The 17,102-nt window shown below is 42.6% G+C and overlaps 1 protein-coding gene across 3 annotated transcripts in view; it reads left to right on the top strand.

Moving 5' to 3' along the window:
• Positions 1–17,102, top strand: part of epha4b (eph receptor A4b) — an 86,190-nt gene that overhangs the window by 24,465 nt on the left and 44,623 nt on the right. The window lies entirely within an intron of this gene.

The raw sequence follows: 17,102 nt of genomic DNA, 5'->3' as shown, positions 1-17,102 counted from the left end.
TTGTAAAATTCCCCAGATGGTGTGTGCAGTATGTGTGTGTGTGTGTGTGTGTGTGTGTGTGTGTGTGTGTGTGTGTGTGTGTGTGTGTGTGTGTGTGTGTGTGTGTGTGTGTGTGTGTGTGTGTGTGTGTGTGTGTGCGTGCGCGCGTTTGACTGTCTGTGTGTGTGTGTGTGTGTGTAAATACTGTGCATGCATGCATTTGAGTGAGCAAGCTGTAGCGGGCTCACGCTGTCACCTGTCCCGATGGGCTCACTTCCTCCCCGAAAAGAAAATGGAATCATAGATATTCATCACTGCAGACTTGAAATCGGTGCGCATAATGCAATTTCAGTTCTTTTGGAGAAGCAGCAGCCAAGACGCCCAGAAAACTTGGCAGTTGGGCCTTAGAGACAAGTGAATAAGAACAAGCTGTACTCTGCAGTTTGCAGCCTGGTAATGTGCACAGATTGTGGCAGAACTCTGGCTGCATCTCAATCATGAAACACAGACTGCTGAGCTACATGTCTGTCTTGTAAATTGACAAACTGGGTTATTTGACAGGTGATCTTACGGACAGGTTTTCAAAAGGTTTCGCTGCCTACACTGTGCATTCCCCATATTAAAGCTTTAGTTAAAGTCAGTCTGACGCAGCACAGCAGTTGACCTCAGTGCTCCCTGAGTCTTATCACTCTAGAGAGAATACAAAAGAGCAATGCAAGAGCGTTTAACAAGCTAGCCTTAACTCACTAACAGTATACCTGTGTGTAAGTGTGTGCGTGCTGCAGTGGTGTGCAGAGGTAATGATAGTGTCTTATTGTCAGTCTGAGGTCAGAGGTCAGGAATATGTGTCCCTGGTCTCATAAATTATGGTCACTGCAGATGTGGTGTGGACATGAAGGCAAAGCAGGTGTCTCCAACACAGGAAGGAGAGCCAGGTTTCTAATTTCAGTTCATTTGAAGGCATATTTTCTGGTGTAGCAATTATTCTGCAAACAATCAAAAAGCATTTTTCAATAATTCTAATTCCTTTGTAGGGAAGTAAAGCTTCTCCGCTGCAGGGCTGTCTGCGCCACCTACTCAGTATTAGGAAAAACATTTCTGGGGGATCTTGGGAAGGATTTGCATAGCAATGAAATTTCCTCCTCGTGGAGCTGCGGGAATTTACTGTCCCACGTATGTCAGCCAAATGTATATCAGTTTTGCTTGTTGCCTTTGAAATGATGCCAAATTCACACCCTGGAAACCAGCTTTCTTTTGTTTAGAATAACTTCGGTGCCTGCACTGATTTTCCAGCACATGCCTCTATTTAGATATTGTTTCCCTCCCTTGTCAAAATTCACTTAGCCAGCTAATGTAACTGCATCCGCCTAATTTTAACAGGCAGATTCATAAATGACATGAGAGGACACAGAGACGTACAACAACCCAGCGCGTTGCACTTTAATGTTTCCCTGAGAGAAAAAGGGCCCAGGCTTTTAAAGAGTCCTCTCAGCGCTGAGCATCAGACCCAAACAAAAGGTTTCTGCCCTGACACAATCTGGAGGTCTTCCATAGGGAAAACACACTCCACTAATGCATTTAAATCACCCTCTCTTGTTTGATGTCACACAAAGAGATGAAGGGGTGAGGTGGGGGAGAGAGATACAGAAAGGACTGGAGGGGCATTTGTAATTATCATAGTGCAGGTGAGCAAGCCATTTAATGGGCGACATGAATTCTCTTCCTCTTGTTCGTTTTGCACGAGCTTGTTTCCTTCTATTCTACCATTTAGCTGCTCTGATGCTCAGTGTTGCCTTCTAATGCTCGGAGTGAATCTTTTCCTCGTCTTTTGGCCTCTTCTTTTTGTCTCCGTGTCACTCTCGTTCTTTCTCTCGGCCTCCCTTTCTCTCCGTTTTTCTCTGTTTCCCTGTCTCTCCGTCTCGGTGTGAAGCGCTAATGGAATCATTACTGGCCTTTCTGTGTTAGACAAACACCAGACACCTCCAATTACAGCGGTTTTTTTTCACCATCCCTGGCTCTTTCCCCTCCTCTCTGCTATTTTCTAACCTTGCTCTGGTGTCTGCTTCTGTAATGGGACTGTTTTTCACCTCTCGCTCTCTACAAGCCACCCATTTCTGCTCCTCACCAGTCTTTCCTTTGGTGTTGTCTTCCTTTTTCACCTCACCATTTTCCCCTCTGTCTCCCTTCTCCTCCTCCTAGCAGCCTTTATCTCCTCAGTCTGCACTCGTTAAACATTTATAGATCATAGGTTCATCTTTCTCTTTTTCTCTTGTCCACCCCAATGCTTCCTATTCCCTAAACGGAGGTGTCAAGTGTGTTTAAATGTGTGTTTATGTTTTGGTGTCGTTAATACTGGATTAGATTAAATCTGGTGAATTGTTTCAGGACAAAAAGGGAGGATGCTCACACAGAATGAAGGACACTTATCTTACGGTCTAAGCACAGCAAGTATCAACAGACTGTGAAACAGGATAGAGTGGGATTCATGGGAAACGTGGTCTTAATTTTTGGGTAAGTACAAAGAAAACCACTAGGTTGAGACAGAAACATCAGTCATCTCTACAATGATGTCATACCAAATCATCATGTGACATTGATGATATACTGGCACGACTCTATGTTCTTCTTATTGCCTAGAAATCTCATTAAAGGAGCAAAACAAATTAACTGTAATACTTTCTGGTTTCACTAACCTGCCTGTGGCACTCACTGAAAGGCCATCCATTCCTACTGGGGACAAAAACCTCTAAAAAAAAAATAGGTCACAAATAATCCTACTTATGTACTGCAAAGTTCCTAATCATTTCCATGGAATATAGGGGAAAGTCTGTCATTCGGTGCTACTTATTACAGGAAAAGACAGACCATATTCTGACATCATTGTAAGAAGCGGGTTTTGTGTGTGTGTGTTTTGAGGAGAGATCCAATAAATCATATTCACAGTAGCAGCTAGTTTTCAGAGGAATTTCACTGACAGAACATGTTAAAATTTTCTGTAAAATAAATTGTCATTGTAGTTTTAACAAACATTGGTCAAACGGGAGGGCATTAATTGGGGACTATTTTTAACAGTGGATTAAGACACATGAGGTTCTTTTGTGAGTATCTGATGCAGCAGAACGGTGTATGTGGGATTCAGTGAAAATAAAATACAGGACCCATAATTAGTGTACTTTGGCTACTCTGAGTTGTTATAGGATTGGTCTTTTCATGTTTCCCGATTGCTTTTGTCATTAAGAAAGATGAATGTCAGTGTTAAACATTGCAACATTTTACATTATTTGCGTGTGCCTCTGTGATAATTCCCTGACTTTTGCTTTTTTCGTGTACTGAGCCGTGCAGTAAACACACTGTTAATCCAATGACCTCGGCTCCTCTGCGCAGTCACATGAAATCATACTCATCTGCTTTGCCACCACTGGAGTTGTATAATCTCGCTCTCTCGCTCTCTTATTCAAACATATACCCTCTCTCCCTGTCTGACTCTTTGTCACTTTGCACACCCGTGTCACCTTTCCTTCATCTCTCTCCACCCCATGCAGAGTCCTCTGTCTATGCAGCCAAAGTACACCGCCTCATTCCTTCTCATGCTTTTTTTACACTCTGTGTCTTTGCCTCTTGTGCATTCTGTTCCTGTTTGCCCTCTCCATTTCTGTCTGCCACTGTTTCCTCTACACCCTCCATTTCCACCTTGTACTCCCTTGCCCTCTCCTGCTGTCTCTGTCTCTCACAGCTGGTAGTGAATGTAGTGAATACTCCTCTCAAACCTCTCCTGCTTTAAGCCCAAGGGGTGCATCCTGAAGGGCAGGACTGTGCAGTGTGTGTGTGTGTGTGTGTGTGTGTGTGTGTGTGTGTGTGTGTGTGTGTGTGTGTGTGTGTGTGTGTGTGTGTGTGTGTGTGTGTGTGTGTGTGTGTGTGTGTGTAGCTGTGACTCTGTGTGTGTTTGTGTGTTCTGTCCTTCTCTGCGTGTCTGACAGCACCAATTACTGCCTCAGATGCCTGAGAGATGGAGGAGACGGAGTGAAGAAGGACAGACACCTGTCACCTCAACACAAGTTCTCTTGCTCTCATCTCCTCTCTCTTTCTGAGCGGGCAAAAGTAATATGGGTCAGCATGACATGTCTGTCTGCCTGCTGGCAATACCTTTCTAATGGTCTCCTTCATTCCTTTTCTTCTTATTCATTTGTCTGTTTTATGCTGCCAATTCAAAGCAAAACTTAGTTTGAAAGAGGAACTTTGCAAAGTCACACCACACTCCTCGTACTATTCCACTTAGCTCTCCCGCTGTTGTTTTCACTTCTCAAATTGGATCGAAACCACAGCGTGAATTTCTGAAGAACAAACTTTGTGCATCTCATCTTAGTGTGAATTTTCTGATCAGCTGTGTTCATTTGTAACAACGCAATAGGTTTCAACTCCAGGCCGCTACATGTCTTGAAATAATGTTTTAAAGGACTACAGTATTTTATTTACTTGTTGTTTTAGAGTTAAGAAGATCAATACTGCTCCCATCAAAACTTCATTGTCCTGAATCACCATGCTTTTCTTTTATCTCTCTGCTCTCCCCTCACTCCAACCAGTCGAGGCAGATGGCTGCCCACCTCTGAGCCTGGTTCTGTCTGAGGTTTCTTCCTGTTAAAGGGGAGTTTTTCCCCCCATCTGTTGCTCATGTGGGAATTGAATTCCTCTGTATAATATTGTAAAGTTCTGTTATAAGGACAGTGTTAAGTGCCCTGAAATAACCTATTGTGTTGTGATTCTGCACCATAGAAATTGAATTGAAATTAATTGAATTGAATTGAATTGAATTGAATTGAATTGAATTGAATTGAATTGAATTGAATTGAATTGAATTGAATTTGAATCAATGTCAACCTCATGTGTGTATGTTGAAGTGATAGTTCAACATTTAGAGAAAAATACTTTTGTAAAGTCAGTTTTAGATTACAAAGAATTTTGTCATAGTTTACCACAAAACAATTAAGAAAATAAACTGCCCATGGCTGCTTTGCTTAACTTACAAATCCATCCACACACCTCAAGCTCGCAAATAAACATGTTTTATCTGATATGTGTAGAAATCAAAGACTAAAACATTCCAAAGTGTTACAGGTGGTTATATGCTAAACTATATATTGTCTGGGCCACAGTAACTCTCTGAAGGGAGGTTGCCAGACGTGGTACCATTACACCATTACAGAGATCAAAACCATAATTTGTGCTCGACTTCCAGCCAACAAACGATGCTACGTAGAGGCACTGGGAGGAAAGACAAACTATTTTTAGCCATAAAATTCATTCAAGGCATAGTAGTGATGTACAAAAGCTCATAAAATGTCACATTACAAACAACAATCCCAGGCCTCCTGCTCAGCCGTTCAGTCAATCAGACCTTGCTCTGACCACACCACAGCAGGAAAGGAATTACAGTAACAGCTCTTTTTTTCTCTGCAAGAAACCTTCTGTTATATGATACATGTCCTCCATGAGGACATGCTCTCAGATGCATTTAAAGGAAAAAAGACTTTGGCCATGAGTAGGTGCGCACACATAAATGACTGAGTCACATACACAAACATATACACAAGCGAATTTTACACTTCATATCTCATGAGAGGAAAGCAGTCTCTCTTCATATTAAAAGGTCTGAGCAGGGAACAGATGTAGGAAAAGGCTAATCATCACACCTGTGAAATAGATTCAGTGTGTGTGTGTGTGTGTGTGTGTGTGTGTGTGTCTGCTGAAACCTCAGTAGGGAACATGCCTTTCTCTATTGCCTCTAACCTTAACAGCAGAAGTGAAGTGTGTGTGTGTGTGTGTGTGTGTGTGTGTGTGTGTGTGTGTGTGTGTGTGTGTGTGTGTGTGTGTGTGTGTGTGTGTGTGTGTGTGTGTGTGTGTGTGTGTGTGTGCTGAAAACTCAGTAGGGAACATGCCTTTCTCTATTGCCTCTATCCTTAACAGTAGAAGTGAAGTGTGTGTGTGTGTGTGTGTGTGTGTGGGGGTTGTCGCGGGTGTGTGTGTGTGTGTGTGGTGGCGGGGGGTGTGTGTGTGTGTGTGTGTGTGTGTGTGTGTGTGTGTGTGTGTGTGTGTGTGTGTGTGTGTGTGTGTGTGTGTGTGTGTGTGTGTGTGTGTGTGTGTGTGGTGTGTGTGTGTGTGTGTGGTGTGTGTGTGTGTGTGTGTGTGTGTGTGTGTGTGTGTGTGTGTGGTGGCGGGGGCGGGGTGGGGGGTGTGTGTGTGTGTGTGTGTGTGGGGGGGGGGGTGGGGGGGGGGTGTCGTGTGTGTGTGTGTGTGTGTGTGTGTGTGTGTGTGTGTGTGTGTGTGTGTGTGTGTGTGTGTGTGTGTGTGTGGGTATGATGTGGGTAGTTGAGGCAGTGGGTAAAGCGAGCATTTTTATGTTGATCAGATACAGACTTTTGAAGGTCAAGGACTCCCTTGTAATATGTTCTCTTCTCCCTCTCTCTCTCTCGCACACACACAAACACAGTTCTCTAATTTTTTTGCTCTTCTCATGGTGGCAGCTCAGGGAGCTCGAAGGTGTGGGTAGGAAGGTAGTGGGCGGTTAACAGAAGGATTTAGACAGCTAGTCAAGAGATTTTTTCGTGGATACAATCCACGCAATGTGTGAACATACAGTAAGTGTATGTGTGTGTTGTACGCTGCTGCAGGCATTAGGGCATTAGGCTGCTGAAGTGTCAGGCAGCATGGTGTTATTACTAGCCAGATGTTCTTAAAGAACAAATGGATATATGGGCCAAGTAAAGGCCAGTCATCTGTCCTTCTGCCTGTGTGTGTGTGTGTGTGTCACTCTACTGCTCTGTGTGTCTGATTTCACTTTTCATTTATTTGGGTAATGACGGACACCTTTTCCTTCCTTTTCTTTTTTTTTATTCTCCTTTATCTTTTCTCTGTCACATGTCCCTCCTAAACTCCATCCCCTTTCCCTCTCCCTCCCTTACTGATCTCCTCTCTTTTGTGTGTGAATAAATGACACAAAATCACAAAGGCTTAGGCTCTCGCTATATCCTCCATATCCCCATAGTCCCCGTCTACATACCCACACAGCACTGACCCAGATAATGTCAATACACAAAGAATCTCCAAGCACAACTCCTCTCTCGCTGTGGACGATCACACGCCACACGTAAGCTAAGAGTTGCCAAAAGCCACCTCACCGCCAAGATGGTGTTTGCCCTGCTGGCCGCAACCAAACTTGAGGACACAAAGGTGGCTTTGGAGGGACCGCTGAGTCTGGTGCAGTGGGTTGAGTTGTGTGAATAAACCCGGGGAGAAAAGAGGGAAAGCAGGCCAAGGACTGAGAAACTGTTAATGCATGTTTCAACTCCTCACATCCTTAAATAGCTCTATTCCCTGCAGACAGGAGCAGTGAGTGAGGAGAGAGGTGCAGAAGGGAGAGTGTATCTCCTTGGGGTACAGTTCCCATTAATTGGCTGTGTTCCATATGCTGTTGAGTTCCAGTTAGGGATAAACACATGTGCCCTCATGAGAAAGTTAATCATTTTCACATTTCTTAAGTGTTGAATCAGTCTTCAGTTGTCTCCTTTTAAAAACTCAAAGTTTCCAAAATAAAAAGGTGCATATGTGTGCAAGAGAGAGCAGAGGAGGCGTGCAGGCTGTCGGTGGGTCTGTTGAGCAGGAAACACAGCAACCGGAAGGCAGCCATTGACCCCTTCCCCTTATCCCCTCCCTCACTCTCTTTCTAGTTTATGGATGGCTTCCAGATGTACGATCAGCCTGTCAGGTTGATTGGGCTGGAGCTGCACAGGCGTTATTACTCAGCTCTAATGTACAGATGTAGCTGTGGTCCAATTTGTTGCTGCTTTTGTATGTATCACAGCTCCACTATTGTTCTACAGCCAAATGGAAACATTCCGACTTTTCAGCCACCGTGTCGGCCAGAACAAAGTTACACAGAACCGGCTGAGAGATGTGACAGATTCTGTTTCAGTTTTAATATTGCTGTTTAGATCAACTGCTGTGGTATTAAAGGTATAAATGGAATGTTTTAACAGTGGCTGTGGGCTTGAGTGACACCTTGCATAGGAAGCTAAACATGTTTTCTGATAATAATTTGGTTTTCTCAAGGGAGAGGTGCGAGGTAAAGGCTATGTTCAGACTGCAGGCAATTCAGATTTTGTTTCTCAAATCAGATCTTTAGGACTGACTGTCCACACTGTTATTTGCAAGTGATCGGATCGGATTTAGTGTGTCCAGAAATCACCAACCTATCTGCATGGGTTGCTCTGGTAACGACGTATGAGCAATTACACTAGTGACATGGCTTTCCAACATGGAAGCTGCTGGCACAAAAATGGCAGTAGACATCATTTGTACATTGTAAACAAGAAGTTTTAAAAGTCAAGTCATCATACTTTATACGGTGTCAATTTACCAACATGTAAGGTAGCTGTTTAATTTGTTGTCGAAGTGGGAAAAGGGAGGGAGGCTTTGAAATTGCCTCCTCTAAAAAAATCACCAGTAAAGGATATTTGACAGGTTGTAGTGCATTATTAAGAGGAATGTCACATCAGTTACATGTAAAATAATGTGCACCTGTGCACGGAAATAAAGTCTGATTTAACGCAGCTCATGCAAATATATATTCTTTTGCTCAGTTTAAATTGAAGTTGAAAAAATGAAGTCAAAAATAGCAACTCAAATCGTGAAATTCACGTCAGAAACAAATATGATCTCCTCTCTTTATAGTTTATTGCCATCCAGCTGCATTGCTCTGCTAAAAGGGCACCATTGAGGTCTCTGGGTGTCATTACCTTTCAAGGCTGCTTCATGAGCAGATCTGCCCATTGATCTAATTATTGTGTTGATGTTCATTCGGATGAAAAGCTCCTGCAGGTCTGAGTTTTTTCAGATTTTATTATGGAAAGCATGAAAGGGGCATGTAGTGGCAATTTTCCCGAGTGGGGACTCTTTTGTATGTGTGACACCCTTGACTTCCTGCACGCTGAATGGGTTTATGGGTCTCAAGTAGGTGTGTAACGGGAAGTATTATTTATAGAATACTTCATTCAAAACAAGACAATTTTGTATCTGTCTGGGGGAAGATGTCACTTGAGGCAAACACACATTCACATACGTACATTTGTTTATTTGGAGCAAGGCATCAGAAATATTTACACACTCACAAGCAACTGGATTCTTTTTTTTTTTTTATGTAGTGCAACCTTGAGTGAGGCAGCAATCTAAAGTGTTGTCTTTCTCAGCATCTCTGCTGCTTGAGTGTTGATTGACTGTGACGTCTCTGCAGTCTTCTACTTTGAATGACAATATAAAAAGGTACAAGGGCAAATGTTCCTGCTATTTAAATTCAATTGGTTACGAGTTTGGCTGACAAAGTTCTACACTGCCCACCCACAGATTAAAGACACCAAGAATATGCCCTTCCACTTGACAGGTACATCTGCAAGTGTGTGTGTGTGTGTGTGTGTGTGTGTGTGTGTGTGTGTGTGTGTGTGTGTGTGTGTGTGTGTGTGTGTGTGTGTGTGTGTGTGTGTGTGTGTGTGTGTGTGTGTGTGTGTGTGTGTGTGTGTGTGAGACTGACAGAGAAAAAGGCACGGGGCTCTCCTTTCCTACTCTGCCTGGGAGGATGAATTATTGAGAGTGATGAACTGAAAATAACATGGGTGAGGAAAGGAGGTGCACTGCTCCTCCTACATTCACTCTGCTGGTCAAGGGGCTGTCTGATGTGGGCACGTTTACTGCCGAGGTCAGAGAGAGTAAATGTGTGTTTAAAATGTGTTAAAGCACTGCGGGTTGGATTTTCATAAAGATGTTTAAACTATGTGTGTCGAGGGAAACAAAAAGTGTGTGGTGGTAATTCAAGTTTAAATCTGTGTATGTGGACTTGAACTTGTGTGTGCGTGTTTTTGTGTGCATGCTGGTCTGCCTGGCTGTGTTCAGAAAGAGATCTTTACTTCCTCCGGCATTTTTATCTTGATCGCAAAACAAACAGAAGAATAAGTTATTCAGACTGTGAACCAAAGTCCCAACAGACTCCTACAGTCCTGTCATGCTCTCTCCCTCTTCTTTGTCTCTCTCTCTCTCTGTCCATCCCTCGCCCATGACCCCGTTCACACAGAAACACACATGCACCTGGTATCTATTTAATCTATTGTTAGACTGCAGGATAATCACCCATTCTCAAAAATAGTGAGCCATCAGCTTGGGTTACCACTAGAAAAGTGTCTGTCTGTGTAGATGCATACTTACTTTAATTGTACTGAAATTGAGCTCACTCTCCGTTTCCCTGCACTTTTTTTTTTTTTTTTTGGAGGGGTTTGTGTATGTGTGCGTGCCTGTCAGCCAGAGAGTAAATATTTGTGCAGGAGCACTGGAGAAGGTCAGGGTCAAAGTATGACAGACAGCCCACTGGGAAATAAAGACACACATACAAAAGCAGACACAGACAGACAGACAGACAGACAGACACACACACACACACACACACACACACACACACACACACACACACACACACACACACACACACACACACACACACACACACACACACACACACACACACACACACACACACACAAATAAATATAATCAAGCAAAGATGGTGAGAAAGGAAGAGAGAAAGATAGAGAGGACAGGGATAGAAACACAGAAACAGACAGACAAGAGGGAAAACAGAGCGATAGGGAAAAACTGAAACAAGACAGAGAAAAGACAGATATAGGGGAGAATTAGGAAGAGGGAGAGCTTCATCTCGTAGTTCCCCTTGGCCGCTCTCTGTAATTGGCTGGTATCCAGAGGACAGAGAGTAGATCAGAAAGCAGCCAGAGTGTACTCATGTGCTTCATGTACTGGACATCACAAACCATTTCATATCCGGTCGGACCCTGTGCGTCTGTGCGTGTGTGTGTGTGTGTGTGTGTGTGGGGGGGGTCAGAAAAATCATGAGATGCCATAAACACACTAAGGGTCTGTCCTGAGGTGTCAGTCAAGGAGGTCTATGGCGTCCATGTGGTCACGGCTCATATCTCATGCCCACTGTGCAAACATGTGATCCTGACTTGTTTTTCTCCATCAACAGACTCTGCTATACATGATCTGCTTTAAAAAAAACAAAAAAAACAATAGTTTTAGGACATAACGCCAGTTGTTGCCTTATCTCTCGTGATGAACAGCAGAGGTTGAACTGGGATAAATTGGTGCCAATTATGCAAACAAGTGGTAGACTATTACTTTTAGGCCCGATGTAAAACTGATCAGACACATCATGCACTTTAAATAATATACTTATTAAAGCATCCATGCATACATTATTTCTACCAATTTTGTCCCAAAGGGGTGCAGCCTATCCCGGCTGGGTAAAGGTGGGACATACCATGGATGTAGTCAACACAGAAAAACAATCACTCACGCTTTAATAAAGCATTAAATGATTCAGGGTTTTTCTTTCAGCTAAATCCCTTATACGTGTATGTCCACACATACTGTATCAGAGGATCTGATATGGGCTTACATTTGAAAGTAAATGTATTCACTGATAATAATCCTGGCAGGCTATTTTAACAACTGTTCTATGATTGGATGGATTTTTCACCATGACGGCCATCAAGACTGTCTGTGCAAATTTTAATTGTATATTGTTCTCCTGGGATGTACTTTTACTGTAATTACGCAGCTAAATGCCTGTAACGGTGAATGTCTCTCTATTTTCAGACACCAGTAAGTCTTGCATATTTTCTACCTATAATATGAACTTTTTCCTGCTGGAGATACAACTCTTGGGAAACTCTCTGAATTTCTGCCTGGTCAAACAACAAAATTGGTTTGCAGTCCACTGAATACAGAGTCAGAATGCATTGCTAATCTATGTATTCATACTGCAATGCAATTTATGCTTACGGGTGACAATTTTCCAATAATTAGACAATATTTAAATGTCTTTTACCTTTTACTTACTTACTTAGTAAATATGGTGCTAAACTTGACCCAACTTGACGTAATAGTAGGGCTAAATTTGACCAGAGACTAGTGAATAATGTACTTATCCCTGAAGAAGTAAAGTGAGAAAGGAGGAAAGAAAGAAAGAACAAAAAAAGAAAGAACAAAAAAAAGAAAGAAAGAAAGAAAGAAAGAGAGAAAAAACAAATAAACTATATGTAACATATTGGCAAACAGTCTTGCTCAGGAATTGTGTGTTCATGTCTGAGTGTGCGTGTGTTTTGCAGGATTAATAGTAATGGTGAATATTACGGTGTTAAAGGTTGTTATGAACTCCGATTAGGGATTAGAGGATCTCAGCAGGTGGCTGGACGCTGATGCTGACATCTCTATCTCACACAAACCTTCTCATTACCACTCACACACAGCCACAACACACAGTACGGTACTTTGCTGTAAACACAGCCTCATGTTGCTAAAAAAAAAAAAAAAAAAAAACCACCCACACTCACACATATTACTTCCACTTATCAACGAGGGAAACTGTTGACAACATAAAACATTTTTCAGTAAATAAAGTAACATGGGTTATGCTCTTTTGCAGCTTCTGAAAGCTACACTTTGCTTTGTTGTGCTAACATGTCACTGTACAGGGAATCGAATACTAAATGTATTTAACAAAGAAAAACCTGGTTAAATGCCACGAAGGATATAATGTTTTCTTTGCATCCAAATTAGTATTATTTCACAAATAAGATACATTTTTAAAAGTTTGTTCAGTATGACATGTCATTTTGACTGGAAGCATGTTTCACAGGCATGTACACATGAGCTCTAACACAAACAAACACACATCCAGATGCGAACATGGTGGCCATAAAGGACGTCAGATTGAATCTTGTCAGATTTCCCCACTGACGCTTGATGTATCAATTTTTAAGTAGCCTCAACTAACGCCTCTATAAACACACACACACACACACACACACACACACACACACACACACACACACACACACACACACACACACACACACACACACACACACATGTACACACACACACACACACACACAGGCTGCTCTGTACTCCAGGAGCTGTGGCACTCCAGGGGTACTCGAAGGGTTCCTTCTTGAAAGCCTGTTTCCATGGTGACCATTATAGAGCTCATCTCCTGTGGGCCAGAAAGCTTTACACAACTTCTCTCCCTACCAACTCACATGCGCACACCCAAACACTCACAATACCCCCCCCCCCCACCCATCCACAAACACACACAGAGTTTTCTCCTCTTTCTGCCCTTTATCGTAAAGCCGGCGGGGAGCCAATGTTTGACCTGAACAAAATGCAACAGACAGCGAGAGAACAGAGCAATTAGCAGTTCAACTAGTGCATCTGAAAGGGAAGAGGAGGAGAGGAGAACACTCACAGTCAGCCAGAGGAAGTGTTTGTTTCAGGAAAGTGCAGCTGATGTGATTTTGCATACGTACAGAGTCGCCTGGTTGAATGTAATTAGAATGTAATGACTTTGACTATGAGCACTTGTGTCTTAATCTGTGCAGGCCCTATTGAACAACAACTGAATCAATTTCCTGAACAATTATAGTCAGCAGCTTCTTTTATTCACACAAGTAATTAAACATTGTTGTAGGATGCTGTAACCATTCATACATAAATGCTTTCTAAATAAGAACACAAATAGGAACACACCTGTTTGTCAAATAAAACCAGAAGATGTATTAAGACATTTTTATTTTTTTCGGTCACTTGGGGGCAGCGGAACAGGCTGTAAACACGACATTGACACATTACCCTCTTTAATGTTAATATGGCTAACACTTAAGCAAACTGCTGCCTGTTTACACATCCAACAGACTCTCGTATTTATTTAGAGTCGAGGTTCTGGTCGCCTGATGAATGGTTAAGTCAAATATTTACTTTTACCTTCGGTTTGCTCCCCACCAACTTTAGCTGCTAAATGCTCCACAAATTTTTGACAGCTCGTTGCCAACTATCTGCTATTTGTTGCTGGGCAGGTAGAGTATGGTGGGTTTATAAATTATTTCTGGGTGAAAACAGATGCCGCATGTGGCTAGGAACAAGGCTGATGTGTGGCGAGAGTGAACCAGAACTGGCAAGTTATGAGACATAAACCAAAACAATACGAGATGCTAAAAAGCTCAGCGTTGGAAACAAATTTGTTGTTGGTTCATCGGTGCGATGGACCCCATACATGCACTCAATTGACTTACCGATAATCTAAATATATTCATAAATACAGCAATTCCCCGTGGTTAGGGAAATCTTGATATACTTATTTCACTATTTTTTTGACATTTTATTTTGAAAATAGTTGATATTTTCAGCCCTAAATAGAGTAGAATATAATAGAAATAGAATCAAGCAGAATCCAATCGTCTCATGTATCCAGTTTCCCCAAAGGAAGCTGGGCTGTTTCCATCTCAATCAGTGCGTGGTGACTGAGGGTGTGTCCTGAGTAGCAGTACTATATCATATCTAAGAGCTATCGATTGGCATAAATACACTGACTCTCTCTGGCGACCAGATAAATAATTAATAAGACACTGGATCTGAAGCCACTCTTTATGTTTAGGAGAAACACGTACACACATCTCAAACACACCCCATGTTCAGCACTGTCAACTGAAAATAATGCAAATTTGGAGTGAGCTCATAGTTCCACAACATAGTTTTTGTGTCAAAACTTGTGCTCTCATACGTTCCTGCTTTGCGTGTGAGTGTGTGTTTATGCATCTTACTGCTTCACCTTTCTTGTCCCTGTTTTCATATCTGTGGGAAATCATTAATCATAAGGGAACCAAGTCAAGTAACACATTTCCCATGGGGCAGAGACTGGGAGTAGCTTAAGAAAAAAAAAAAAAAAAAAAAGAGGCAAGAAGGAAAGTGAGGGAAAAGGGGGGACTTTGAGAGAGAGAGAGAGAAAAGTGGAGTGAGCAAGAGGTAGAAAAGCAGAGTAGAAAACTGCAGATCGGGAGAAGGAAGCTCCACTCATAGTAGCCAAGCCACCATTCTTGCAAAAAGTTTTTGATCAGGCAGTTGTAGAGGTGCCAAGGCTGGCATTGGGTGCCCTGTCTGTCCTTTAGCGCCAGGGTCCTTTGTGCCTCCGTGGCTGCCGAGCGCTGGAGCCAGGACTCTCCGGATGCAACGTCCCCGGAGAAAAGCTGCTTTTCCACTCTGCTCCTACAGGCCGGCCAACGGGAACACACACACACACACACACACACACACACACACACACACACACACACACACACACACACACACACACACACACACACACACACACACACACACACACACACACACACACACACACACACACACACACACACACACACACACACACACACACACACACACACCAGCTCAGCACACGGGCACCCATTACCTTGGAAGCTGACAGGAAGGAGGAGAAAGAGCAGAAACCCTATGAGAATTATCACTCCCTGTTCCTTTCTTTTTCTTTCCTTCTCTCTCTTTCACACCTACCCACACATCCATTTTTTTCAGTGTTCTCTCAGGTCTTTTGGGGATTGTGCTAGTGGACTTTGCTCCCCTATGATGAATGATTTGCCTAAAAATACTGTCTGTATGCAAGCGTGAACAGCATCCAGGTGGAGGAACTTACCTCCTCAGTGAGAAATCCCACTACTTTCAGGCCACTTTTCCATTCTGCTATCCACGGGTTAACCACAGCATTGAAAATGTGTGTGTATGTATATGTGTGTGTGTGTATGTGTGTGTGTTAGCGTGGTAATATACAGCCTTTCTGGGACAAGTGACGTGTAGCTTGATTAAATCCGTGACCTTCACCGGCAGCACAAGCAATCAGCAGGCGAACACACGCTTTCACACACCTGCTGCATACTTAACACCTCCTCGCACACAAGCGCTTGGCACACGAACATGCAATCAGCACCTTGTAGAATCCGTCCCATCATTGATCCAACCTTTTTAATACACACACTAATACATATGCATACAAACACACACACACACACACACGTGCGCGCGCGCACACACACACACACACACACACACACACACACACACACACACACACACACACACACACACACACACACACACACACACACACACACACACACACACACACACACGGGGCATCTATCAAATTGCATTTGAGACACCCTCATTTTCCTTACATAGGGTTTTGTACACGGCAATACTATTTACCACTGTTGACGAAAAGGCTCGCGAGGATGGGAATTCCAGGCCTATGAATGTATAAATAAATACACGCATAATCTATATTCAGATTACCAAAGGGAAAGTCAGGAATTCTATTTCACTGCCTCAGATGCAAAAGGGAAATCATTCAGGTCCCCAGTCTATTTCAGCAGGCTGCTCTTGTTGAGTGCTATTACGGTTTTCCCTCCCCAGTTTTATGACTCCACATAATGACTAACATGCAGCCACTGAAACAGAAATAGCAATAGTCATATTATGTTATTTTGACTATTGCTGTGACTGCAGTTGTATATTTTTGTTCCCTTGGTTGCCTGAAGATCTAATGCTTACATAACGGGAATGACAGTTGATCTGCTGTTGCACTGTTATTGTACTGCGCTGGCCTGTGGTTATACCAGCCTTCAGCCTGATGTAAAAGGATCTCACGTAGACCTAACGTCACGATTTGTTAAATCAAACTTTGTTTTCCTGTTCTTTGCCATGGGTGCTGCACAGCACATCTCTTTACCTCTTTTGTAGCAATACTATGTTGTAGTGTTTGCATTTTCTACCTTTTTGAATCTCGTTTCTCCTTGAATCTCCTCTGACGCTTTACACAACCTTTGTTGTACGTTTGTAATTTTAACCAATATTTCTATCGCTTCTGAAAACATTGTACTCTTCAAAATTGAAAACCTACATGTTAGACAGGGCAATAAACACCAGCAGTCAGACAGACAATTGTACTTAAATGTCTAAATTCAATTCTTTATTACAGACTCGAGGGTCCAGGTAAAAGACAAAACATTACATAAAATAAAAGAACACATTAAAAACCCGCTTAAAGACCGCTGTACCAATGTCTCCACAGCTGGGACTGGTATAATATTGAATAAAGGAATTGATAAAGGCTTTGTCTTGCTTTGCTAAAAATGTCTCAAACAGAGTATGTCACA

Source organism: Brachyistius frenatus, unplaced genomic scaffold, assembly GCF_029030835.1.
Source record: "Brachyistius frenatus isolate BFR_SWC_R1_liver_20210118 unplaced genomic scaffold, ASM2903083v1 Contig_61, whole genome shotgun sequence".
NCBI classification, from domain to species: Eukaryota; Metazoa; Chordata; class Actinopteri; family Embiotocidae; genus Brachyistius; species Brachyistius frenatus.
This window is presented reverse-complemented; position numbering and strand designations above follow the sequence as displayed.